Source organism: Labeo rohita, chromosome 22 (genome assembly GCF_022985175.1).
Source record: "Labeo rohita strain BAU-BD-2019 chromosome 22, IGBB_LRoh.1.0, whole genome shotgun sequence".
NCBI classification, from domain to species: domain Eukaryota; kingdom Metazoa; phylum Chordata; class Actinopteri; order Cypriniformes; family Cyprinidae; genus Labeo; species Labeo rohita.
This window is the reverse complement of record NC_066890.1, coordinates 40584819-40611308: the sequence shown is the minus strand read 5'-3', so window position 1 is coordinate 40611308 and position 26490 is coordinate 40584819. Positions and strand designations below refer to the sequence as shown.

Genomic DNA, 26490 nt, shown 5'->3' with positions numbered 1-26490 from the left:
TGCTTTGAAGAATGATGCTGTATTGCCTAATTTTCCTCATTTAAAGGTGATTCCTAAAGATTGTGAAACTAATGAAAATACTGGTTGTATTTCCTTATTGAAGTGTTATGAAAAGCTATTTTTTTATTCTATTGGGAAAAAATATTGTATTACATGTGTGTCAAAACTTTAAATCAGTTGAAAAGAAAAACTGACACCAGATCTCAGCTTTCTGTATCTGAAGATATTTTTGCATCTTGGAGACTTGTATTAAGCTCTCATTTCAAAATGATGTGGAGATCTTCAGTGGAGGTTGTTTTATTGTATTCATCATTTTGTTGCAAAGATAAATGAAAATGTTAAATCAAATTGTCCTTTTTGTGTTGCCTTAGATGCTGTTTTCCATATGTTTTTTTGATTACCCTATAGACTTGATCCTATTTTTGTGCTGTTAAGAAAGATGATAACAAATTTAGGTTTTCTGTATACTAATAGTTTAGTTAAATTGGGTTCTATATAATAGGTCAAGCTAAATTAGCAATTTTAAATTATCATCAGGGAAAAATACAGGAAAGGCTGTTTGTATGGTAGCTTTATTTTAGGTTGAATCACGAGTGGAATATATCTGTTACAAGCATATTGATAATATTCTTTTTTTTTTTTTTTTTAATGGAGATGGGGTGTTAAGGAAGCCCTGGTTAAAGTCAATGAGTTTTGAGGTTTGATTTTTAATTGGTAATGTAATTTATTGTGTGTTAGAGCAGACATGTAGGAATACAGTATGTTTGATGTATGAATATTATTAAATGTCTGTAATGTTTTTTTTATTTTTTTATTTTTTACTTTTTTACATTTTTGTCTAAAATAATAGGTTTGTAAAAGTCAAAGTCTTGGTCAAGTGGCGGCTTGAGTCTTCATTCTTTTTTCTTTACTATTTTGAAAAGTTAGTATTGTTTATTTTGTTGTAATTTAGAATTAATCGAGGGTTGTGAAGATGCCGGCAGATTCCAATGGGTTTGCTACCTTAGCAGCCCGACATGGTTGTAAATGTTTACCGGACGAGTCAATCACTGTTGCAGACTGTTTGACTGCTATTAGTAGTGAAATAGGTGCTCGTAACATTTTGTCGGCATCTAGAATGAACCATGCTGCCGTTGTGTTTTTGAGGGAAGAGTCTATGGTTCACCATCTAGTGGAAGTTGGTTTATCTATTGGTGATTTTTTTTTTCTTGCCTGTTTTACCGTTGTCAAGTCCTAAAAAGACTTAGAAAGAAGGTAACTCTTTCTAATGTGCCTCCGTTCATTTCAAATGATTCACTTGAGCGCTTATTTAGCCGCTATAGTAAAATTATGATGTCGATTAAAATGATTCCGCTTGGTGTCAAAAATCCAGATTTAAAACATGTCATGTCTTTTACTGCTATGATTTTGAATGCTGAATTTGAACACTTGACCGTCTCAGCGAAATTGACTTTGGCAGGTAAAGATTACATAAATTTTATCAGCAAGGATCAATTAAATGCTTCTCTTGTGGGGTCTACGGACATACAAAACTGAAATGTACTAATAATAAGATGACTGTACAAAATGAGACTGAGACTGAGCCTAAAACACCTTCGGAGCAAGTGGCTCCAGCCATTGTAAATGGTAACCAGGATGGCAGTGATAAAACTGATGAGCGGGCTGAATCAGATTCATTGTCAAAAGGCGAAGAAAATCCGAAAGAGGACGCATTGATCCATCACAATGAGAATGCGGGAAAGTGTTCCGTGAACAGCGAGCGGTGGATCTGAGGCCGTCGCTGCGGGAAACATTAACTCAGCGCACCCCATGGAACCTGATGAGCTCGTGGGAGTCGGAGAATCTCTGGACTTGCAAGCATCGGTTGGCCTGTCACAGGTTGATGTGGATCAGTTATCTGAGGGAGGTGAGGCTCAGTCTGCAGATATAAATTCTGACAGTGAGGAATCTGATGTTGGTGATTATTTCACTGATGTCAGTTCCCAAGGAAGTTCTGCAGAGAAAAAAAAAACAGAACTTACAAATAAAACCACCTTATTATACAGTACAACAGATTAATGATTTTCTCAATTATACTTTTAACGAGCGAAGACCAAAACTAGAGAAGTATTTCTCTGATTTACAACTGTTCGTTGATTCTTCGTTGATTGGCTATGAGAAAAGCTTCACTGGAAGAGCTTGACCAGCCTAAAAGATACGGATTAAGGAAACATGTCAGTGCTGTTAAAAAAAGACTAAAAAAAATAAGGTAATGTATATTGAGGTGATTTATTATTATATTTTTTGCATTTTTTTTTTTTATCTTTCACTATGACAACCATGAACATAGGGACCTTTAATGTTAATGGTTGTCAGTGCACAAAGAAGAGAGTTGCTTTATTTGATTATCTGCGGCTAAAACAGGCAGATGTTATTTTGTTGCAAGAAACGCATACAGATCAGCAAAATCAAGCACAGTGGTATAGTGATTGGACAGTGATTAGGCAGTGTTTTATTAAGCCATGGTACAAACCTTAGTGCAGGTGTTGCCATCCTTTTTCTCCATGTGTCAGTATGCAACCAGATGTGGTTGAAATAATACCTGGTTGGATTTTGAGAGCTGATATTGTTTTTGGGGATGCTTATTTTTCCTTTATTAATGTGTTTTCAATTATTTGGTGTATGCACCAAACGTTGGTCAAGACTGGATCTCCTTTTTTAAAACACTTTCTGATGCCTTATTACAGTGTCCTCAGGAAAATATTATTGTACTTGGTGGAGATTTTAATTGTACTGTTGATTCATTTTTGGACAGAAATCATAATGAACCTCACTATTCCTCTGCTGAGAGTTTAAAGAAATTAATTAATGAACATAATTTAGTAGATGCGTGGAGGGAGGCCTTTCCTGGAGTTAGACAGTACACATGGTTAAAAACTAATTCCAACAATGTCAGGAGCTAGGCTTGATCGGTTTTATGTTGAAAAGGGTAATAGGGGTAGGTTTTTTTTAGTAGTTCAATTACGACTTCTTTTCTGTCAGATCATCACTATGTGTCTATTGTAGTTTCTGTTTCTCTTTCTAAACCTTATAAATCACATTGGCGCTTTAATAATAGATTATTACAGGATTGCACTTTCATTCACTCTTTTAATCTTTTCTGGAAACCTTGGAGAGAGGAGAAGCAATTTTCAATGGTGGAATGTTGTAAACACAAATCAGTTCTTTTTGCCAGCAGTACACAGTCCATAGTACTGGAATGCTTAAAGCAAGAATAAAGTCCCTTGAACAAGCTATCATTGGGGGAAGCAGTGACTGTACCTGCAATAATTCAACATTTATTGACTCTGTTACAAATGATAAACTTCTTTTAAAGAATGTATTGGAGGAACGAGGAAGAACTGCTTTTCTGAGGACCAGATTTGCACAGCTAAATGACATGGATGCTCCTACATCTTTCTTTTTTGGTCTTGAAAAAAAGCCAAGGGAACAGAAGAGTTTTCATCAGTTGAAAATACCAGGGGTCGGTGTGATAACAGATCAACGGGAAATTCAATCTTATGCTCTTTCTTTTTATGAAGATTTGTACTGTTCTGAATTATGCGATGATACAGCAGTTGACACTTTTATGTGACTTATCCAAATTAACGGAGGAAGAATGTAATGAGTTGGACAAGCCTTTGACTTTTGGAGAGATTTCACAAGCTGTTCAGGAAATGTGCTCTGGGAAGTCACCTGGATTGGACGGGCTTACAGCAGAATTTGTAAATTCAAATCTTTCTGGAATGTACTTGGACAGGACATGTACGAAGGTTTTCTTGAATGCATCGATCAAGGGACCCTTCCTTTGAGTTGTCAAAGGGCAATTCTGTAATTAATCCCAAAAAAGGGGATCTTGGGTATCTGAAGAATTGGCGTCCCGTGTCACTGTTATGTGTTAATTTTAAGATTTTATCTAAATCTCTGACTAATAGACTCAAGAAATATGTGACATCAATCATTCATATGGACCAAACATTTTGTGTTCCCAAAAGGACAATTTTTTGATAATCTGTTTTTAATGAGAGATATGATTACAGTAGCAAAAATGCACAATTTGGACATTGGTTTTCTTTCATTAGATCAAGAAAGAGCGTTCGACAGGGTTGATCACCAGTATTTATTCAAAACTCTGGAAGCTTTTGGTTTTGGTCCTTATTTTTATCCCTCATCAAAATGTTATATAATGAAATTCATAGTATGTTGAAGATTAATGGTTCCTTAACTAGGCCATTCTCTGTAACCAGGGGAATAAGGCAAGGGTGTCCTTTTTCTGGTCTTTTGTATGCAATTTCTATTGAACCTCTATTAGTTTCACTCAGGAGACGTTTAAGTGGTTTTAGTATTTCTAATGACCCCAGTGTAGACTCAGTCAAACTCACAACTTATGCTGATGATGTAACGGTAGTTATAAAAGATTCAGAAGACGTTACGAGATTGATTTCTTCCTTAAACAAATATCAGCAAGCTTCATCTGCACGCATAAATTGGGAGAAATGTGCATCTTTGCTTTTGGGTGACTGGCAGGGTGCAGGACCTCCTAAACTGCCGCAACAATGTAGTTGGGCCAGAGATGGTTTTAAAATTCTTGGTCTATTTTTTGGGACTAATTGCTACACAGAAAAGAACTGGGAAGGGCTAGCTGATAAAGTAATTCATAGGATTCAGAAGTGGCGTTGGATTCTTTCACATCTCTCTTTTAGGGGGAGATGTTTGGTTGTTAACAATCTAGCAGCTTCAATGCTATGGCATAAATTTACTGTACTAGATCCTCCAAAAGAATTACTTTCTGGAATTTAAAAAGCATTTGTTATTTTATTTTTTATTTTTTTTTGGCATGGTTGCCATTGGCTCCCTCCAGGTATCCTTTATCTTCCTGTAGCTGAGGGAGGCCAAGGACTAATTCACTTGGAATCCAAAGTCTCAGCAATGAGGCTACAATCATTACAAATATTTCTGTTTAGTTCAGATCCTGTGCCTTGGATTGTGTTTGGTTTATATATACTCAAGAAAGTTGGAGGATTTGGTTTTGATAAACAGTTGTTTCTGTGCAGAAGACTTTAGTAGAGAAAGTCTATCCTTTACCTTTCAGTTTTTATTTAGGGTTGATTAAATCTTGGAATTGTTTTAAAATATTGAGACATGAAGATGAACATTATGGTGTTTTAGAGTCTCTGTTTTTTAATCCTCTTTTTCAATTATCGGCCAATGTGTCATTGTAACGGGGTGAGTGAGACGAGAGGCGAGCGGATCCATGTGCACGCTTTTATTGAAGGGACGAGACAGATACATAGTCAAAAAACAGGCAGGGTCAAAGCAAACGGCAAACAGGTGTGTCAGAGGCGAAACGAGAGAATGGTCCAGTAAGGCGAGCGATAGTCCGAAAAGGCAGGCGGCTAGACAGTCGATAACGAGAAAACTAGGCGAGAGATCAAAACTAGGAACAGGGCACAAGAAACTAGGAAACGCTAATGATGGGAATAACAACAATACAATACGACAATTCAACAATCCGTGGTTTACAAGTGGAAAGCCCAGGGCTTTTATAGCGCCGCTGATTGGTCGCGGGTGAAGTGCAATGGCTGATGGGGAATGTAGTCCGGGGTGTGGTGCAACAGTCTGTGTGTGAGGTGAGGTGAGAGTGACATCTGGTGGTGAGCAGACAACGGGACACCGACCAGATTTGTGACATAGCCCCCCCCCCCAAGGAGTGGCTTCCAGACGCTCGAAGGGAACAACAGTCCAGGGGAGCGGTGGGGTGGGAGCGAGACAGGGCGAGGGCTGGAGGGCTGGAGGGCTGGAGGGCCAGGTCCACGTGGGGGGCCCGGTGATTGAGGCAGGACCGACAGAGCAGGTACCCTCCAGGGCGGGGCCGGAGGCGGAGCAGGCGACGCAAGAGCACTCCAGGGCGGAGCCGGAGGTGGGACAGGCGACGCAAGAGCCCTCCAGGGCGGACCAGGAGGCGCAGGAGCCCTCCGAGGCGGAACAGGAGGCGGAGCGGCCCTCCAGGGCGGAACAGGAGGCGGAGCAGGAGGCGGAGCAGGAGGCAGAGCAGCCCTCCCGGGTGAAACAGGAATCTGCGTCACGGTCTGGGACCTGGGGAAAGCAGGGACAGAGGAGGCAGACAGAATAGGGGAAGAAGGCGCAGCAGCCCTCCAGGGCGGAACAGGAGGCGGAGCAGGAGGTGCCGCAGCCCTCCGGGGCGGAACAGGAGGCGCAGCAGCCCTCCGGGGCGGAACTGGAATCCGCGTCTCGGTCTGGGACCTGGGGAAAGCAGGGACAGAGGAGGTAGACAGAATATGGGAAGGAGGCGGAGCAGGAGGCAGAGCGGCCCTCCGGGGCAGAGCAGGAGGCGGAGCGGCCCTCCGGCATCGTCGCGGCCGCCATTTTGTGAACGGGCACCGCTGTCGCCGCTACCGCGTTAACGCGCTCCGGCGCGGCCGCCATCTTGTGCGCGGGCTCTGCTGACGCCGCCATAGCTCGAGCACGCTCCGTCACGGCCGCCATTTCACGAGCGATCTAGGCGGAAAACCTGTTTGTGGCGTCGTGATCCGGCGTTACCGCCAATTTGCGAGAGGGGTGCGCGGCTGCTCTGTCTGCGTTGACGCGTACCTCCTTCGCGACCCCCACAGTACACGGCGAGCCCACACACAATAACGCAAAGTTCAAGAAAGCAGCCAAAGATGAGCGCGGACCCTCGCGTCTGAGTCTAGCCTTTAAGTGCTCGTTTGCGCCGTCGCAAAAAATCTCAATTATAAAACAGTCCGGTTGGGTGGAATAATTTGCAAAAACTAAGAACTCACGGGTGTACTGCTCGAGTGAACGTTGTCCTTGCTTTATCCGGCATAGAATCCTGTCAGTGTCTGTATCTGAATGTCCGGGGGTGAAGCTGCTGGATCCTCTTGTGACGGATTGCTCTGTAACGGGGTGAGTGAGATGAGAGGCGAGCGGATCCATGTGCACGCTTTTATTGAAGGGACGAGACAGATACATAGTCAAAAAACAGGCAGGGTCAAAGCAAACGGCAAACAGGTGTGTCAGAGGCGAAACGAGAGAATGGTCCAGTAAGGCGAGCGATAGTCCGAAAAGGCAGGCGGCTAGACAGTCGGTAACGAGAAAACTAGGCGAGAGATCAAAACTAGGAACAGGGCACAAGAAACTAGGAAACGCTAATGATGGGAATAACAACAATACAATACGACAATTCAACAATCCTGGTGAAAGGGGAAAGCCCGGGGCTTTTATAGTGCCGCTGATTGGTCGCGGGTGAAGTGCAATGGCTGATGGGGAATGTAGTCCGGGGTGTGGTGCAACAGTCTGTGTGTGAGGTGAAGTGAGAGTGACATCTGGTGGTGAGCGGACAACGGGACACCGACCAGATTTGTGACAGTCATCATGTTTAGTCATTAAATTTCTGAACGCTGGGTTAACAAAAGTCATGGATTTAATTGATGTAAAGGATGACCAATGGAGAACTGTACGTGCAATTGCTGATCAATTTGGGGTAAATTCAGTAAGAACTGTGGAGGGATTTGTGAGGAATTTTAAGGCATCTTTCCCTCAGACGTTCATTTCCTTTATTAATAATGTTCTTCTGAATGGTTTTATCTCTTAGCCTTTTCCTGAGTTTAAAGTAGTTGCAAAAGGCCGTGAATCTAATGAAAACTCAGACAAAATTGTTGAAAGGTTATGGTGCTTTGGTGTTTCATTGTATTGGGAGAAAAAAAAAAAACTGCACATTGTGGACAATTGATGCAAAGACACTAAATGGATGTCTTGGCTTTCTGTTTCAGATGAGATTTATCCATCATGGAGGTTACTGTATAAGCCTCCTATCTCTAAGAGATGTGGGTATATTCAGTGGAGGATATTACATTGTATTATAGCCTCAAATTCTTTTGTGTCTAAAATTAATGAGACTGTTTTACCAGTATGTCCTTTTTGTAATGCCCTTGATAATGTGTTTCATATGTTTTGTAAGTGTTCTAGACTCGACTCATTATTTGGAATATTAGAGAAAATTATTGAAAGATTGGGTTTTACATTTTCTAACAGTCTATTTATTCTGGGTTGAAGATATAAGAGATCTTGTCAGCAACAGTATACACTTGCCAACTTTTTAATAGGACAAGCTAAACTTGTAATTTTAGAATCTCATCAGTGTAAAAATTTTTGTGAAAATGTGAATTTAATAACTCTGTTTAAGTCTTTAGTGGAGTCAAGAGTGGTGATTGAATATACATATTATCAACATACTAATAATGCACTTTATTTTGAATGGAAATAGGGTGCTGGGGGAGTGTTGGTGACTGTGTGTGATTCAGGGAATTTGGTTTTCAATTGGTAATGTTTAGGAATCTTATTTCTAGTTAAGATCTGTTTTTAAGTGTTTTAAAAGTCAAGTCTCTCTCTCTCTCTCTCTCTCTCTCTCTCTCTCTCTCTCTCTCTCTCTCTCTCTCTCTCTCTCTCTCTCTCTCTCTCTCTCTCTCTCTCTCTCTCTCTCTCTCTCTCTCTCTCTCTCTCTCTCTCTCTCTCTCTCTCTCTCTCTCTCTCTCTCTCCTCTTTGTGTCCTTAGAATAAGATCAAGCTCAGATGTGATCAGCTCTCCAACTGTGAAGAGTAACTGGTCAAAAGATGAACCACCGAAATTCAGTGAGAAAGAAACATCATCTATCAAAAGGTATTTCATAATTAAAAAAAAAAAATGTTTTACTGAAATTTTGGTATCATGATACTACTAATGTTTAATATAACATTACTAGTTAATTTAATGTAATTTTGTGATAAAAGAAATACGTTTCCTATTAACATTTTTTTTTTTTTTGGCTGATGAATGCTGAATAAAATCAATGTAACAGTGTTAAGTACCCTTATTATTTGCATATGATTATGTGATTATTGTTACACACATGAAAACCCTTAAAAAAAGTTCCTGGGTTTAGTGTGAATCTTCATCATAGAATAATAGATAGCGTGAGTCACCCTTCCTATCAAAAGTAGTTTAGAAATTAAATTGATTTGATTGATTTGATTAAATTTATTAACTCATAGCAGAACTGTGTGATTGATTAAATTGAAATTAATTTATGTGCAAGAGAGAAGTTAATCCAATGCAGTGTTTCTTATAAATGAGTCATAGTTAATGATAAGAAAAAGATAGCTAGCAACATAACAGCAACATAAACTATTATGAGGGTTCAAGGTAACATAACTATGCAGCAGGGACATCTCTGTTTTTTGTTTTAGTTAGTAAATAAAACCTTTATATGTTCTGTTCAGTTAGATTAATCAAATGTGTAAAATTACCAGCATATTCATTTTCACATCTATACATTTATAAAATAAATTAGTAAATTTGAACTACTAAACTGGAATGACCACTTTTGCACTTTGTAAGTGCATGTGCGAATATCAGTAACAATTGAATTTCCTGTAGTAAAGTGTTTATTTCTCTCTCATGCAGTTTTGTTGATTGTTTACCCAAAATGATAAACACAGCTGTGAACCTGTTCGTTTCCTATTGTGATTTGTTTTGTGTGATTTAGCAACAAAGGACAGAAGACCACTGTAAATATTGGTGCGGAATTTACACGGTGGGAAACTCTAAAAGCCCAGAGGGGAATGAAGAGTGATGTGGAATTGGCAACTTTTCTTCTTAACCGGTGAGAACAAAAATATATTTTAAATACCACAATTTACCTTCTAGTTTAATTTAAAACATAAATAATTGACCATAACAAAGTGCATTTTTTTTTTTTTTGCCAGAAACTAAGTAATATATAACATGCAATGTAGCTTGAAATGGTGTACACTCTGCCTTTTGAAGCAAATGTAACAATTTACAATAATTGTTGAAATACTCTGTTACATAAACCAAAATTATAAAAAAAAAATAATAATAAAAAAAAAAAAAAAAAAAAAACGTTCCTAAAAAAACCCAACATTTTTGTCATGTCAGTTGTGTGATGATACAGGCTTTGGTTATGACTTTCTGACATTGCTATGTGATGTCATCATCAGTCAGTCAGTCAGTCAGTTTTTCAGAGATTAAGGACATTTAATATTTATATATATATATATATATATATATATATATTAGAATAATTGTGAAAAAGTTAATTTTTTTGTTTGTAATATTTCAAAAACTGAAACTTTTATATATTCTAGATTCATTACATGTAAAGTAAAACATTTCAAAAGTGTTTTTTTTTTTTGTTGTTGTTGTTTTTTTTTTTTTTGTTTTTAATTTTGATGATTAGAGCTTACAGTTCATAAAAGTGCAAAAACCAGTATCCAAAATATTAGAATATTTACATTTGAGTTTCAATAAACGTCCATCCCTATAGCAAAAATTCCAGGTATCTCTTGTTCTTTGAAACCACAATAATGGGGAAGATTGCTGACTTGGCAGTGGTCCAGAAGACAATCACTGACACCCTCTACAAAGAGGTTAAGTCACAGAAAGTCATTACTGAAAGGGGGTGGCTGCTTACAGAGTGCTGTATCAAAGCATATTAAATGCAAAATTGACTGGAAGGAAGAAAATGGGTAGGAAAAGGTATAAGCAACAGGGATGACTGCAAAGCTTGAGAAGACTGTCAAGCAAAGCAGATTCAAACACTTGGGAGAGCTTCACAAGGGGTGGACTGAAGCTTAAGTCAGTGCATCAAGAGTCACCACACTCAGACGTCTTCAGGAAAAGGGCTACCAAGCCACTTCTGAAACAGAAACAACATCAGAAGCATCTTATCTGGGCTAAGGAGAAAAAGAACTGGACTGCTGTTCAGTGGTCCAAAGTCCTTTTTTTCAGATAAAAGTAAATTTTGCATTTAATGAAGTCATGATCCCAGAGTCTGGAGGAAGACTGGAGAGGTACAGAATCCAAGCTGCCTGAAGTCCAGTGTGAAGTTTCTGAAGTCAGTGATGATTTGGGGCGTTGTGACGTCTGCTGGTGTTGGTCCACTGTGTTTTATCAAGTGCAAAGTCAATGCAGCCGTCTACCAGGAGATTTTGGAGCACTTTATGCTTCCATCTGCTAACAAGCTTTGTGGAGATGTTGATTTCCTTTTCCAGCAGGACTTTAGCACCTGCCCACAGTGCCAAAACCACTTTCAAGTGGTTTGCTGACCATGATAATACTGTGCTTGATTGGCCAGCCAACATGTCTGACGTGAACCACATTGAGAATCTATGGGATATTTGGGACAATATATGGGACAAGACTGCCAACCAAGTATTGAGTGCATAAATGAACATACTTTAAAGAACTTGAGCTTTTCTGTTTTGCAAATCTGTTTTTTCATTGATCTTAGGACATATTCTAATATTTTGAGATACTGGATTTTTGAGTTTCATAAGCTGTAAGCTCTAATCAACAAAATCAAAAATCAAAAAAAAAAAACGTTTTACTTTTACATATAATTCGTCTAGAATATATAAAAGTTTCAGTTTTTGAAATGTTACAAACAAAAATATATATTATTAGCTATCTATTATTCTAAAAAAAAAAAAAAAAAAAAAAAAAAAAAAAACTTTTTCATGATATTCTAATTTTTTGAGATGCACCTGTATTTTCTAACAATATACACTACTGTTAAAAAGTTTGGGGTCAGTAAATTGAAAGAAATTATTACATTTATTCAGCAAGGATGTGTTAAATTAATAAAAAAGTGATAGCAAAGACATATTGTTAGGAAAGATTTATATTCTGAATAAATGTTGTTCTTTTTTAACTTTTTTATTCACCAAAGAATCTTGAAGAAAAAGTATCACAGGCTCCAAAAAATATTTGATAGCACAACTGTTGCCAACATAGATAATTCTAATAATAAATTAGCATATTTTAATGATTTCTGAAGGATGAAAGATGTGACACTGAAGACTGGAATTCATTGCTTTCATTCATGGCTTTTAGAGGCATTTGCATTACAACTCTTCATATATACATATATATGTATGTGTATGTGTATGTGTATGATGCTTCTTATGAGCATACCATGGATTTGTCTGCAAAAAAATACTTTTTCTGACAGATATCTCTAATATTGGAAATGTTGTATTTTATTTAGTTCACTATGAACAGTGCCCACATTTATTTTGCTAACAGGATTCAGTATGAGAAATCAGCCTACCAGAGCTACCGCTTCAACAAGAATTTCCTAGAAAATCTTGTTTGGATCTTCCAGGTAGGGAAAAAAAAATATTGTTTATATTATAAAATAAAGTAAATAATAATAATAATAATAATAATAATAAATAGGATTCATATTAAGAAATAAATACATTAAAAATGCATATTTCCATTTGTTTAAAATAATGTCTCCAGTGTTTTCCTAATGATTTTAGTTGTGCACACATCCCTGCTATGATGGATTCTGTTTCATTTTGGCAGAGGAATATCTCAGAAAAACAGCCTCTACAGCTTTCATACTGGCATGTGTTGTGCTGCTATCAGTAGGAAGATACACCCTATATATTCTAACTTAAATTATTTAAGAAATGATTAAATTACAACCTTTATATCCAAATAATATTTAGTAAGTTTACAGCTATGAATGATATACAGTCATAAACAGAATAATATACAATCATAGTTAATTGTCCCTAACTCATTTCTGGTACTTTTTTTTTTTATACTGTTTCTGCTAAGAAGTTTGACAACATTTAGTGTTGCATCGATATCATCAATGAGTCATGTAAAAATTGCAGCAGCAATGCTCATAAATCAGTAGTGGCAGTGTGCCTGCTAAATTGCATATAGGAAAACACTGGTCTGAAATTTTTCAAGGTGCTTTCAATAATTTTACTTAAATGATTGAATAAAGTTTGTTACGATAACTGATGATTAAATACTGGTGATACTGATGTTCTAAGAATGTATTTTTTGTCTATACCACTGCTATTTTGTAGTTAAATTATCACAGCTTCAAAAATGCTTTATACGGTTGCCTGTCTTTAGCTTGTTTGACTTCATCTTCATATGTTGATGTAAGATTTTATTACATTTTATTGTTGTAATTTTTGTTTTTATTCTTTGATTTTAGGACCTTGAGTCCAAAATAACTGTATTTCTAAAGACTGAGCTGGAAAAGTTTAAGAAAATATTAAAAAAAGAGAACACACAATACTTTATCCAGGACTTTAAAGAGGACATGTGTAGTGTCAAAGAAGCAGCTCTTGATATCACACTTTACTTTCTAAAAAGTATGAAGCAAGATGAACTTGCAGACACTCTAAAAGGTAAGAGGTTAATGAGCATCTTTCATACTCTCACTTATAAAATAAGGAAAGAAAAGTAGGATCAAGTGTTTTTGTTGTGTTTGTTCAGATGAGCTGACCTTCATTCATCAACGACAACTTAAATGGAACCTGAAGAAAAAGTATCAGTGTGTGTTTGAAGGAAATGCAATGCAAGGTGACTCCACACTTCTGAAGAACATCTACACAGATCTCTATATCACTCAGGGTGGTAGTGAACAGATCAATACTGAGCATGAGGTGAGACAGATTGAAAATGTTCACAGACGTGCTGAGTCACAAGAGATACAGGTTGAATGCACAAATTTGTTCAAAGCACCTGAACAAGACAAGGAGATCAGAACTGTACTGACAAAAGGAGTTGCTGGCATCGGAAAATCCATTTCTGTTCAAAAGTTTATTCTGGATTGGGCTGAAGGAAAAGAAAATCAAGATATCAACTTTATATTTCCTCTTCCATTCAGAGAGATTAACTTAAAGGAGAAAGAAAAACAAGGTTTGATGAGCCTTGTAAGTCAATTTTTCCCAGAGACAAAAGGCCTGAACCTTACAAGAAGTGATAAATTCAAAGTCCTTTTCATCCTTGATGGTTTGGATGAATGCCGTCTTCCTCTAAACTTTGAGAAGAATGAGATGTGGCGTGATGTATCTTCACCAGCCTCTCTGGATGTTCTCCTGACAAACCTTATCATAGGAAATCTGCTTCCTTCTGCTCTCATCTGGATCACCACCAGACCAGCAGCTGCCAGTAAAATTCCTCCTGAATGTATTGACCGAGTGACAGAGATTAGAGGTTTCAATGATGCACAAAAGAAAGAGTACTTCAAAAAAAGATTCACAGATGAGAATCAGATGATGAAAGAAATCACAGATGGGTGATCATGTTAAACAATCAAAGAGTCTCTTTATCATGTGCCACATCCCAGTCTTCTGCTGGATTTCAGCCACTGTTCTCCAGAACATTTTGAAGGAGAAAAGAAATAATGATCTGAAAAATAATCAGGCTGATGATGCTTCCAAAACACAGCAGGAATCAAATACTGAAGATACTCCTAAGACTTTGACACAAATGTATACACACTTTCTCCACTTTCAGATGCAGCAGAGTAGACGAAAGTATGATGGAGAATATACACCAGATGTTTCCTGGGATAAAGATGTCATCCTTTCACTGGGGAAACTGGCATTTCATCAGCTGGAAAGAAACAACCTGATTTTCTATGACACAGACCTGGAAGCCTGTGGTATTGACATCTATAAGGCATCCGTGTATTCAGGCATGTGTACCCAGATCTTTAAGGAGGAAACAGGGATCACTGTTGGTACCATGTACTGCTTTGTTCACGTGAGCATTCAAGAGTTTTTTGCAGCACTTTATGCACATCTGTTTCTAGACATCTACAAGAAAAATGTATTTGTTCAAAAGTCTACAGAACATGAAAACCAAAATGACACCATGACTGATTTGCTCAAGACTGCAGTGGACAAGGCACTTGAGAGTGACAATGGACACCTGGACCTTTTCCTTCGCTTTCTTCTTGGTTTGTCACTTGAGTCTAAAAAAACACTTTTAAGAGGTCTTTTGACACAGCAAGATGGCAGTGACCAGAGCACAGAGGAAATAATTCAGTACATCAAGCAGAAATTTGAAGATAATCTTTCTCCAGATAGATCCATCAATCTGTTCTACTGTCTGAATGAACTGAACGACCAAACTTTGGTAAAAGAGATTCAAACCCACCTTAGAGAAGAAAGTCTGGCATCTTCTGATCTTTCACCTGCCCAGTGGTCTGCTTTGGCCTTTGTGTTGTTGACATCAGAGGAGGAGATGGAGGAGTTTGAGCTTCAGAAATTCAAGAAATCAGACGAGTGTCTCATTCGACTATCACCAGTCATAAAAAACTCCAAAAAAGCTTTGTTAGTATTTTTTTATATTTTGCACCCATCTTAAAAACATATATATATATATATATATATATATATATATATATAGATAACCCTCTATAATTCATTAAATCACATACCACCTGCAAGTTAATTCTAAACGAACAACATGCCAAAATTATTCTTTCTATATAGTTTATATGAATATACCATCTTCAGTTTTCATATTCATTAGTTACAATACAATACAAATTATTTAAACCTGTATATGGTTAAATTATAACCGTATGATTTGTCAAAATCAATTTGGTGCACTGATGATATCTGCATATTATGTCACTTTATAATAGTGAATAATATTTCTATGGATTAAAACACATCAAAATATAGTGAAGGATGCAGAATCTGCTCCTGTGGAAAAATTTAAGGAAGCAAATGTGAGAATGTTTTATATGATGCACTTCAAACAAATTATGATTAACTTCAAACATAAATAGTGTAACATGATGTGTGTGCTGTTTAATGCGTGCTGTTTAAAGAATTTGGAGATGTTTCTTTTCTCAGTGTATAACATACACTTGCTGTTATGTTTACATGTAAATTTAAGAAAGTACTGCACCACCAAGTCTCTGTGAACTTCACAGACTTCGTTAATCGAGCACCAACACACACATGCACATCAAACAAATAGAGCACATTAGAAATGGAGCGCAATAATTCTAACTAAAATATGCATTTTTCTAAGATAAATGTAGGTTTAAAATGCTACATGAAACTTTATTATATTTAAGGAGAACATTAACTGTAAAGGCACTATTGTATATATATAATTACTATTTTGAGTGAGTGTAATTGTTACCAGTAAACATTTAGTTGGTTTCTCTTTTTTTTTTTTTCTTCTTCAGCATTCTAAATTAACCCTTGTGCGGACCTCGCAGTACGTACGACACTCATGGTCTTTGGGTTTTTTTTACCCCACGCAACAAATTAATTTTGTAACAAAATAATAGTTAAAAAAAAAAAATAAAAATATTTTTCTGTTCATTAATGTTTTTACTAAATTTGTGCCATTTTCGGAGGATTTATTATGATTTTTTAAATATATATAAATTAATAAATAAATATTAAAAAAATAGGTTTTTACACAAAAACAGCTTTTTGTGTAAAATTCACTTTATGAAAGACCCACATTTTTAACTTTCATTGATGGTATACCATGGACCATTTGACATGGTTTGGTGTAAGATTTTTGCCCATCATTTGGAAAATGCCCCTTTAAAAATAAAAAATTATCATTTTTACCAGTAGATGGCTGCAGAGCTCCACTATTTACTATGTGCTATTTGACTAACTGAAAGTCAGTTTTTTTTTTTTTTTTTTTTTGATTTTATCTTGTAATTTTTATTGTTATAATTGTTATAATTGTGATTTTATTATATGTAAATATCAATCCAACTGCAAAACTTGTAAAAAGATACCTTTATTTGGTCAAATAGCACATAGTAAACAGTGGAGCTCTGTAGCCATCTACTGGTAAAAATGATAATTTTTAAAAAACCTATTTTTTAATATTTATTTATTAATTTATATATATTTAAAAAATCATAGTAAATCCTCCGAAAATGGCACAAATGTAGTAAAAACATTAATAAACAGGAAAAAAATATTTGTTTAAAAAAAAAAAAAAAACTATTACTTTGTTACAAAATTTAATTTTGTTGCATGGGGTCTCTAGAGACCCCAAAGACCATGAACGTAACTTTTTTTTTTAACACTAACATAAAATCAAGATATCACTCCAATGAAATTTTTTTTTTTGTATCTAGATCTAGATAGTGCCCACAGGTTTAGGAAGTTTCATGTCATTTCGACAAAGCGAACATTTTTTAAAAATTAAGCGAAAGTCATTTGCGGGTCAAAAAGACCCCGAAGACTGCATGAGGGTTTTAAACAACTTTAATATGTCGGGCAAGCAGTTTTGTTTTGAATTTTTTTTTTTTTTTCATATAACATATATCATACCCTACTTAGGTACATTCACAATGTTTGTTTTCTTTGCCTCCAGTTTACACATTATTAGATGATGTGTATTCTGCCCTCATAGAACGAGACTGTGCTCCATTAGATGGCTAGCAAACATTTAGAATAAGTTCCAAGGCATACTTTTCCTGGTATTTATTCTTTACTGTAAAACTGAAAATATAGAAAATACAATATGTAAATAAACATTACTATAAAACATAACTGCAGTAATGCTGTTTGATTACAGTTAACTGTTTGCTCTTATTTATAACGATTCTGTTCAATAACAGTGTTCGTTACAACATCAAAGTCAAAACGTTTGTTATATTCAAACATTCATAATAACTTGATTGCTTCGTAAACTACTCACAGTCAAATGTTTTCCAGAACTAAACTGTTAAAAGATCGCATTTCTGAGCTGTACTGCGCCATCATTCCTTCTCTTTCGTTTGTAAACATCCGCGCATCCAGGCTGTGAGATCGCGATTTCAAAATAAAAGTACCAGGGGAATAATTTGCAATATATTAAAATTAAATAATAAAATCATACACAAAAATACAATTTCAGATTCAAGGGCAGCATAATGTGGATTTTTAATATAAAAAAGGAAATAAGTTTAGACTTAAGTACTGAGTCCTAATTATTCAATAAACAATTTACAGATATCAAAATAATATTAGCTGCAGCCCTACATTAAAACCATAAACCTTGGATTTTTTTTTTTTTTTTTTTGTCACGTTTAAGATTTGTTTTATTTAGCAAATATCACTGTGCCTGAAAATTGCTGACCTATGAGCATTAAGTAATTTTTAGGTAAAAATATTTACATTTTTGTATTTACCAAATCTATGTATTTACCCAATTCTTTGATTAAATTTCCCTTGTAGGTTAAATGATTGTAATTTAACAGACAGAAGCTGTACAGCTCTGGCTACAGTTCTTGGATCAGACTCTAATCTGAAAGAGCTGCATATGAACAATAATAATCTGCAGGATTCAGGAGTGGAGCTTCTCTGCACTGGACTAAAGAATATAAAGTGTGAATTGGAGATACTAGCGTAAGTTGTGTGACAACAGACAAAACAGAGTCAAATAAAAATTTTTTAGAAATTATTTGCAAATTAGGTTAAATAATGTGCTGGTTTAATGTATCTGTATATTATAGGCCTAATGATGAGTTACTTTTTAGACATATGGACAGTATGATAAATGCTTCATTTAAAAATGTGGTTTATTTTTGTAAAAAATCATGTTTACTTTTGTTTTACATTGTGCAATATAGAATGAGAATAATTTAAGAACCTTTTTTTCAGGCTCAGTAACTGTGATCTAAATGAGAAAAGCTGTTCAGCTCTTGCTTCAGTTCTTAGTTTAGACTCCAGCAGTCTGAAGGATCTTGACCTGAGCAATAATAATCTGCAAGATTTAGGAGTGAAGCTGCTCTGTGTTGGATTGAGGGAGAAATGTAAACTGGAGAAAATCAGGTGAGTTGCTGTCTGACATATTAATGGATTCTGGGCCATTTGTTTGCATCCATATTAAGTCATAGGTTTTGTTTAAAATTATTGTTTTAATTAATTTGTTAAAGGATATACAGTAATAACCGATTAATCTTAATGTTACATTTTCATTCTTGTTCTAGACTTTCAAACTGCAGCATCACTGAAGAAGGTTATGAGGCTCTGGCTTCAGCTCTAAAATCAAACCCTTCACACCTGATAGAGCTGGATCTCACAGGAAATGATCCTGGACAATCAGGAGTGAAGGAGCTCAATGATTTACTACAGGATCCAAACTGTCAACTGAAAACACTGAGGTGAAAGATAATGAAATAATACTACAGATAAAATGCAGATTAAAAGAAAAAGTTGTTTAAAGTAAGTGTTCATGCTGCCTTAACATTTTAAGTTTACTCAACTCAAATATCAAGGTTGTTGCATAATACAACTTAACATTTTAAGTTGACTAAACTTAAAATTTTAAGGCCACATCCACACAAAGCCAGAGTTTTCCCTTTTCAATCTTTTTTTTTTTTTCTTGTCTCAAAAAATATTTGCATACACACAAAACAACTAAACCGACAATGTAGTACACATGCCAGACCAGTATGTGGCACTTGTAATTCAATTGCTGCCACAGAGATATACCAAAAATGGAGAAGAAGACTTGGAGCATGCGCATAAACCTTGTGTGCTGTATACAAAACCCAACACAACCACAAGAAAACGAACATGGAACAATATGTTAATTAATCAATGTTAATGTTAGTAATAAAAAGACAATTGTTCAATGTTTGTTTATGTTGTTATTGCTGTTATGTGACGTAGTAGTGTCTGACTAGGGGCGAGACGTGGGGTGATGACATCACCGTTTCACAAAATATACAGATTGGCTGTACACAAAAAAACGCAAGGGCATTGTTTTTACATTTATCCACTCTGGGACCTTTTAAAAAATAGTGGTTTCACTCTCCCAAAATGCTGAATCCATCTGGACGAAACAACATTACGATATAAAATTTTTGTGTACACCGCTAAATGCATCTCCATGTGGACAGGGCCTAAGGCAGCATGAACACTTAGCTTTTTAAGTTAAAACAACTTTTTTTATTTATTTATATTAAAAATTTGTTTTAAAATGATTTATATTTAAAATGTTAAGAGATAGCTTACCACCAAATAAACTCTTTCATCATTTATTCATTCAGGTTTTTGGGTCCTGATGCAGATGAAGCCTGTCAATATCTGACTGGAATTCTTCAGTAAAAACCCATTACTCCTGAGAGAGCTGAATCTGAGTGAACGTGAACTAGGAGACACACAAGTAAATCAGATCGCTGCTCTTCTGCAGGATAAACACTGTAAACTCAACACACTGAAGTGAGTACTGTTCATGATTTATTACATAAAATGTAAAACCTATTTTGAAAATCTTTAAAATATAATATTATTTTATATTATATTGCTCCAAGTAGCTTGCTTGGATAAGGACTGTCATTGTTCCTTAAAGAAGATGCTGACATCAACTAAGTTTGTTTCCTTGTTTGTTTTTTTCTCTGCAGGCTGAATAATAACAGTATTACTGCAAAAGGTTGTGTTGCTCTGACTTCAGCATTCAATTCAAACTCTTCAAACCTGATAGAGCTGGATCTGAGTGAGAATAAACTAGGAAACTCAGGAATTGAGGAGATCTGTCCTCTGTTGGAAAATACACAGTGCATATTAGAGAAACTGAAGTGTGTATTTTCATTTATGTACATTTCTGCTTGTAAATATTATTGTATTGATGTGTAGTTTATTCTGTATCTTTGTGCTTCTTGTTTGATCTGGTGAACTCTTTAATGCAAACAAAATCAACAAAACATGAGAAACCAAGGTGACAAGGGAGCAGCAAGAATAAATGAGAACACCAATGATACATCCATCAATGGACAATACCAGACAATGAACACAGAAAACACAAAGGCTTAAATAAACAGGGGATATTAGACTAACAAGACAGGTGTAAACAATCAGAGAGTAATGAGACAACACATGAAACAGGAACAGAGAAAAAGGACAAACAACGTTCACAAAATCACAAAGATACAGAATAAATTTCAAAATGTCTATTGGATTAGATCAAATGATAAAAATCTAGATAATTGTTGATACATTTTATTATTGTTTTTCTTTGACAACTGACAACTTTAACATTTTATGTAGTATTTGTAAATTTAAATGAAGCAGGTGATATTAAGGCATTACCTGCTGTACTTATTTTTATATATTTTATATAGACTTTCAGACTGCAGTATCACTGAAGAAGGATATAAAACTCTGGCTTCAACTTTGAAATCAAACTCACACCTGACAGAGCTGGATCTCAGAGGAAATGATCCTGGAAAATCAGGAGTGGAGGGGCTCATTGACTTACAGCAGGTTGGATGCTGTAAATTAAAGACCATCAGGTGATAGAAGATTTCAAATATTTTGAACAAGCCAGACAGACTTAGAGTCAGTAGTGTACATGCAGAATTAGAATGACAGGAAAAATAATTTACTGAAGTTTAAAAAAAAAAAAAAAAAAATCAATAACACAACTGAATTTTATTAGTCTGACACTCATGTTTTCTAACACAAAAAATAATGTACATAATTAACATGAATAATTACAAATTATGCTTCTCTATTCCCTGATTTGTGTAATTTTATGAGTATCTAATTTCAGTTCTTTTCTATTTCCTGTAGATTTTTGAAAAAACTTGCTGCACAGGAAGCGTGTGAGTATCTCACTGAAGTACTAGGTATAAATCCATTAGTACTGAAAGAACTGGATCTGAGTGGAGATAAATTAGGAGACCTGGATGGGGAGAAACTCTCAGCTCTTTTGATGGACTCTCATAGCAAACTGGAGAAAATGAAGTGAGTGAACATGATGTACACATTATTATAGCTTCTGTTAATTCAAGTCTGTCAGTCACATGTGTGAGCAGAGCACATCCTGATTTTGCTGAGTTAGATGTGTTCCTGGGTAAACATATTTTGCTGACCATGGAACAACATTTTAATCAAAAAATTTAATCTTGACCACATCCCTACACCTAAACCTAACCTTTCCTGTGAGTAATAAAATCAGAAAAATAATAGATATACAAGTACCAAACACTGATTGTAAGCCTAAACTTCACAAAAACTATAAACTGTTTTTTCAAATCTGATTGGTTAATCACAATGTTGTTCCAGGGTCAGCAAAGTTGTTGATCCAGGAACATGTCATACTTGGTAAAATCAGGTTCAGATATGAAGACATGTTTAACTGATGTGTGTTGAATATGTGCTGAATAATAAATGATGTTGTTTTTGTGTTTAGGCTGAATAATTGTGAGCTGACAGAGAAAAGCTGTGCAGTTCTAGCTACTGTTCTCTCCTCCAAAACCATCCTGAAAGAGATGGACCTGAACAACAGCTGTCTGCTGGACTCAGGAGTCAAAGAGATCTGTGAGGGACTGAAGAATCCTGTGTGTGAGCTGAAGATACTCAAGTGAGTACATTTCACCATCAGCTACACTCAACAACACTAGGCCTGCCATATTATATGCTTTAGTGGCTCTGTACAAAATGTAAACCTAAAAATGGCAGTTTTTGCTGAACTTACTAATGCTGATTGAATGTCACCATCATTTCGGCTTCTGTCATTTCGTCTGCTCTCTGTGTTGGAGACAGCAATCAGGCAGCTGCTCCACACAAAGAGCACACAGAACAGGTGAAGATCTCTAGAATAATAGGTGTTGGTCCAAAGTCTTTAAGTCAGAAAGTCTTTAGTCCAAATGGAGTTGGTTCCAAAGCCAAATTCCATGTAATGTTGTTCTGAACAAGGTGCTGACAGATAGCTAACAGAAACAAAGCTCTGTCACACGTTCTTCTTTGCATGCTATGAATACTTTACTTGACACAACTGTAAAACTAGAAAAAACACAAAAGATACAAATTGCAATCTGATTCACAAAATATTATTTACACTCTTACATTCATAAACATTCACTTACACACACTGAAATGCCCAAATAAACAACTGATTTAGATTTAACAACATGCTTGCATGAAAAAAGGATTGCACAGCTCTGGTAGAGAATCCTTGCCAACTATATAGAAATGAATGTGAATGGAGCAGGGGATACAGAGCTGTTTTATACATGATGAACCTCTGCTTCTTGTTTTTTTTTTTTGTTGTTGTTGTTGTTTAACTGAAGGCATTCAGTTTCTTTTAGGACACAAAAGCTGAGTAATTTGTTAGAGTTCATTTTTACAATTGACATGGATGACAGGCTGCATCGTATACAGTATTATGCATATAATATAATATGCAGTGTTGAATGAATTAATGAACGTACTCACCTGAGCAAAGTGTGTGCTTCCTTTTAGACAGTTACCAGTAGAGGCCTATAGGCACCATTACAGTTACCATTAAAACCAATACAATATTTTAATATGGCAACATAATATTGCACTTTTAATATTTCCATGAATAACTCTCTGATAGAGACTCCTCCCCTATCAGCCAATCACTGTGCATAGTTAATAAGAATGCTGATATCATCCTTAGCAGTGCGGTCAAGTTAAGCTTAGCTTAAGACTTCTCTCTGTTCCTTAGGTCCAAAAGTTTGTCTCAACAGCTTTGTTAATGGGTTTTAAGAGAAAACTCTTAGCTAAAATCGTTTATTGCTATTTAGGAGAATTCTTAGTGGTAGGATAAAATGTTTTGTGAATATGGACCCTGTTTTACAAAATGTACAAATTTTCCCAAAAATGTGTCATATATTTAAAAAAAAAAAATTTAACCAAAGTTAACTGTTAATCATGGATTTATTTTCTGTAGACTCTCTAACTGCAGTATCACTGAAGAAGGTTATAAAGCTCTGGCTTCAGCTCTGAGGTCAAACCCTTCACACCTGATAGAGCTGGATCTCACAGGAAATGATCCTGGACAATCAGGAGTGAAGGAGCTCAATGACTTAAAACAAGATCCAAACTATTCACTGAAAACTCTAAGGTGGGCTGTGATTAAACGATATAATAACATGCTGTTGAATAATTACACATTATTATTTCACTAATGCAATCTGTTGCATTAAAGTAAATTAAACAATTTCTCATTTCCCATCAGAATCAGATGTTATTTTCTTTTTATACCAAGTATAGTTGAATTGAATCCTGCTTCATCGTCTCTTCTCCAGGTTTTTGGATTGAAGCCTGTGAAAATATGAGGGACGTTGTGTCAAAAATTGATTTATTACCCTGATTTATGATACCTGTGACGTCCTGTTCCTGTTTCCCTGCCGTTTATGACACCCAGGTGTCCAACAGACACCTCTGACCTCCTGTTTCCTGATGTTTATGATGCCCATGTGTTGATCTGATACTTCTGACCTCCTGTTCCTGTTTCCTGATGACACCTGTTTATGGCAGCGTCCATTTTGTGATCAGGAGGTGTTTCAGCCATTTTGTTTTCAACATGTGTTATGAAAGTGTTACAGCGATCTTGGATCTGTTGGTCCGTCAAGCACTCTAGTTGTTTCACACCTTTGAATAAGAACAAGAATGAATGAGATGAGAGGCATTGTTTTGGGATGAAAGGTTCTTCCAAACAGTTGTCCCTATAGCCATCAGTGGCTCCTCAATAGATTAAAATGGCAAACGATTATCCAAGTCAGTGACTATCTAATCCATCTGTGCTTTTGAAAAAAGTGTTATGCCCGGGCATGTTCTTTGAAGCCCGTCTGTGGTGCAATATATTTTGTACTTATGAAGGCAAATGAAGAAAACAACAGAAGAGTTTAAGAAATCAAACAAGAGTTAATAAAGAAAGTTTTAAGAGACCTTACATGAGATCCATGCAGCAAGTTGTCTATCTGTGAATTAAGTTGTTCCCAGACTTGCTTGCTTAGCCCTCCTGCCTGTAGACTTTGTTATTTTGTATTTGGCTTGCAATGTGTTACCCTGATTGGTATTATCAAACATGTTTCAAAATTTGTTTGTTGGACTGTATATGCTTTTAGCTCACGTATGTTTGTGTATGTTTTTAGCTCACAAAGACTCCACTTCGTGAACTGTCATCATAATAGGAATAAATTAAAATGAAGAAATTTAGTAACAGTCTTTCTGTCTAAGATATTTCTTTTAGCACAACTTCACAAAGCATCAACACAAAAATTAAGTCTTGCTGTTTTACCCTTAAAACGATTAAAACTGAAACAAATCAAACTATCACACTGAAAGCAGCACATTCATTTAAGTTTGAATGTGTTAAACTTTCCACGCTCTTGTAAAGAGTATTTTTTTACTCCACTAGAATTAGTCATCCTGTTCAGGTAGCAGTTGACACAATTCACATTTCGTTTGTTTGGCTCTATTTGTTTTCAGACTTCGTAAGATCATGCTAATTCTTGCATGGGAAAAAAAAAGAGCATGAGTAGCACATATATTCATCTAAGAAAATTATTAAATATTTGACTTAACTTTTTCAACACAGTGACAAACATTGAAGAATGTTATCAGTTACTATCACTGCATGAAAATGCGCGTTTCCGGACTGTTCACATCAACGCACAAACCTGTAAACGGCTCGTTTCCGGCAGTTTCCGTGTATGTGCACTGGCGTTTCTGATTCCTTGACACGGACTTTTTTGTGCGCGGCAGTTTTCCAGTCTGCTCACTAACGCGATAAACCCCCAGACACAGACGGAAATGTTGACGCACTCACCGGTAAATTCACGTGTTGTCCTGTGCACGAGAAGTAAATGCCCCGCAAAATCCAGGGTACAAGCAGTTAAATCTCCGTAAACTGACGATCATATATCTCAGTAAACGTCTGTAGATTACCATGCACTTAATATATTTTAAATTCTGCTGGCCTTCTTAACAAAAATGCGTCATATGCACTTATAAACGCTGTAAAGAAAGCCACAAACACAGCAAAGTATCAACAAAACTCTTATTTTATTTTTTCAGCAAATGCAGGACTGCAAACATTTAACAGGACTGCAAATATTATTCAACAAATGCAACAGGACTGCTACATTTAACTAATCATTTAGATTGAGAAAAATATTTTGCAAACACAGACATATAACACAGTTCAAGTAAATCATTAAACTGATTAAACAATAAAATATATATATATACTTACTTATCAAAAACAAACACAATAATGAATACACTTGCAATGGACGGTGACGGAATGAACGAGATGGAAGCACTTGCAGGTGAACACAAATGTTTATTAAAGACAAATGGTGAACACAAACTCCGTGGTGACGCTGATGAACTCCGTGGGTGACGATGGGATCTCTCGGCTGGGTGGCGCAGGGGCTAGATGGCTGGTGGTGATGAGGTGAAAATCTCCCGTGACGAAATACACATCCAGACAAACGATCGACGACGAGATAAACAATCCAACTGAAGACATGAAGACAAACCAACACGACAGTCCAGCGTCCGGTACAACTATCAGACGGGGAAGAAGAGAATGAGGTGAGTATATGTAGCTGACGGTAATGTGTGACACCTGGTGTGGGGACTGATTGGCAGCTGACTCCAATGAGCATGACGTAACCACAGAAGACACCAAATCACGAGACCTGAGAACACAGCCGATCCATGCACCGTGACAGTACCCCCTCTCCTAGGAACGTCCCCTGACGTTCCCAGCCTCCTGTACCTGTTGATTGAAATCATCAATAAGAGAGTGATCCAGAATGTCTCTAGCAGGTACCCAACTTCTCTCCTCCGGACCGTAACCTTCCCAGTCCACCAAGTACTGGAATCCGC

General features: G+C 36.3%; 1 pseudogene; it reads left to right on the top strand.

Moving 5' to 3' along the window:
* LOC127153657 (NACHT, LRR and PYD domains-containing protein 3-like) overlaps positions 1-24766 on the top strand; it is a 44827-nt pseudogene extending 20061 nt beyond the window's left edge.
* Positions 24767-26490: the final 1724 nt, after the last annotated feature.